This window comes from Littorina saxatilis, unplaced genomic scaffold (assembly GCF_037325665.1).
Source record: "Littorina saxatilis isolate snail1 unplaced genomic scaffold, US_GU_Lsax_2.0 scaffold_358, whole genome shotgun sequence".
Classification (NCBI taxonomy): Eukaryota; Metazoa; Mollusca; class Gastropoda; order Littorinimorpha; family Littorinidae; genus Littorina; species Littorina saxatilis.
Genome location: NW_027127938.1, coordinates 88775 through 91977, shown reverse-complemented (window position 1 = coordinate 91977; position 3203 = coordinate 88775).

Below are 3203 nucleotides of genomic sequence, written 5' to 3'. Positions count from 1 at the left end.
GATGCATCATGGCTGACATGCAAATGTTAACGACCCCCCGGCCTGGTCCTGATTTGTACGACCGGGATTACAATGGCGTCAACTCCCATTTGATGGTATGTTTTTGTTGTTTCTTTCTTGTGTGGAAAGTATTGAATAGTGACCTTCTTTGTTCGATCACTGTAGCCGTGTGAATGTTTCTGTTGCAATTTTGCATCTGAGTGTTTGAGTTAAAAAAAAAAAACACGGTTGATGTGTGTTGTTACGTACGGTTTTCCTCCATCTTTTGTGAAAAGGAATAGGCTAAGTGATGACCTTCTGCTTTATCCAAGCGGAGCGCGGGCGAAGCCCGCGCGTAGCGAGGTAGTTTTTTTTTTCATCTCCCAGCACTGAAATTTTTTTTGCCAAGTGGTGTCTGTCTGTGAACATTGTTCTAGAATTCATCTTTTAGCACAATATTAGCGACACTGTTTGGACAATTCTATTAAAATTAGGCGTACAAACTGATTTTGTTTCGGGGAATCCTCTCAGAGGATCAGAATTTTCATATAATATCATCGGAAGCTGTTACAACGGGAAAATGTGAAACTTTTGTCACTTTTTAACATGGAATTTCATCTTTGAGCGTTTCAAGCGGACTTTAATAAAATAGTTATTTGCGAATTAAGCAGCGGAAGACACTCACCGGTTCAACATGTGTATGGTCATTAAACCTCAAAACATTTCAGTAAGTGGTTTAGACAAACACCTCCGACATGTGAGGGTGACTGGTTTGTAGCTGAAGAGTTTTTTTTCTAAAGTGTGTTCTAAATACAAATGACGTACTGGTAATGATGTAATGAGTTGTTCTAATCTTGTTCTTGGAACTCTTGCTGTTCCAAGCTTGTTCTTAGCAAGTCTTGGTGACGAGAACAAAGACTATCAATGAAATCTTTAGAAATAACCTCTGACAACGACGACGATGACGACGACGACGACGATAACAACAACAACAACAAATGACATCGACGACGACGACGACAACAACAACAACAACAACAACAACAACAACAACAAAAACAACAACACGAGAACAACAACAATCACGACAACGAACATGACAACAACAACACCAACAACTACGACGACAACTACAACGACTGGGTTATGATGACACCAATGATTTAAAGGCCGTTAAAAAATCGTTAAATCCTATTTCTTCACTGATTCTTATGAAATTTTAAAGGTAGGTTTGTTGTCCCCAACTTATTTTCACTCCATACTTTTCCAGAAGAAAAACATAATTTTGGCAGTTAAAAACCGTTAAATTTCAATTCTTCACCGATATTTATGAAATTTTGTGGGTAGGTTCGTTGTCCCCAACTGATTTTCACTCTATACTTTTCCAGAAGAAAGACATAATTTTGGCAGTTAAAAAACGTTAAATTTCAATTCTTCACCTATCTTTATGAAATTTAGTGGGTGGGTCCGTTGTCCCAAACTGAATTTTAAGACATACTTTTCCAGACAAAAAAACCTTATTTTTGGCAGTTAAAAACCGTTAAATCTCAATTCTTCATCGATATTTATGAAATTTTGTGGGTAGGTTCGTTGTCCCCAACTGATTTTCACTCCATACTTTTCCAGAAGAAAAACATAATTTTGGCAGTTAAAAACCGTTACATTTAAATTTTCACCTATCTTTATGAAATTTAGTGGGTGGGTCCGTTGTCCCAAACTGAATTTCAAGACAAACTATTCCAGTCAAAAAAACTTATTTTTGGCAGTTAAAAACCGTTAAGTCTCAATTCTACACCGATATTTATGACATTTTGTGGGTAGGTTTGTTGTCAGATTTGACATGATGGCAGAATTGAAAGTGTGAGATATCCTGATGTTTCACAATTTATGCTGCATAATTCAGCCCCATAGGCGCTTGAATTTTAGGTGGAGTTGGGTTTTTTTTCAGCCCAAACCAGTAACCCCCACATGGTTTTCATGTCCCTTTCTGAGAGACTTCAAGAAGTTTCAATTTGACGTCATGATTAGCCTGCCGCATTAGCAAGTATGAAAACACGTCATCGATGACACATTTTAAGACAGAGAGAGAGAGAGAGAGTGTATGGTCATTAAACCTCAAAACATTTCAGTAAGTGGTTTAGACAAACACCTCCGACATGTGAGGGTGACTGGTTTGTAGCTGAAGAGTTTTTTTCTAAAGTGTGTTCTAAATACAAATGACGTACTGGTAATGATGTAATGAGTTGTTCTAATCTTGTTCTTGGAACTCTTGCTGTTCCAAGCTTGTTCTTAGCAAGTCTTGGTGACGAGAACAAAGACTATCAATGAAATCTTTAGAAATAACCTCTGACAACGACGACGATGACGACGACGACGACGATAACAACAACAACAACAAATGACATCGACGACGACGACGACAACAACAACAACAACAACAACAACAACAACAACAACAACAACACGAGAACAACAACAATCACGACAACGAACATGACAACAACAACACCAACAACTACGACGACAACTACAACGACTGGGTTATGATGACATCACCAATGATTTATCAAATGTGACCGGATCTGACAAAATGGTAGATAACCCGATTTTTGGAAAATTTTAGATATGCATATCATCTGAAAGCTTAGAAAACAAGCTTTCATGTGATGTTTGAATGAAAAGGATACTCCCAAAAATGAAGACTCAGGAGCAGTTTGAAATACGGGTATTAATGGCGGCCATTTTGAGGAAATTGGATTAAAGTTTGGACACATTCAACAGCGAAGAGTCCCTAGCAACCATGCTTAAATTTCGTTCTAATGGAATAAAATGTGTACAGAGTACACTAAACAACAGTGTTATGCTTGTTTCCATGGTGATTTTGCATCACTGTAGGATTTGTGAGATTTTTAAAGTACAGTTGATAGTGTGATTCGAGAAACTAGGTCTCACCAAAATAGTAGTCAAAATTATCCATGCTCTTCCATAAAATACATAATGCTTTTAAGCCATGTGCAACTTAAACCTTCTCTCAAATAATTCATTGTCTTAGTTTGTAAAGCATAAGCTTGATATTTTAAGTATTAGGCCCTATTATTAAAGTTCATTTTTACGAACCGAAACAATAAGTCACAGAGTACTGATCTCACTTGGGTTTTATTTGTGGTTACTTGAGTGAACTTAAATATGAACGATACATCAATCTCATTAAAACATGAATATTT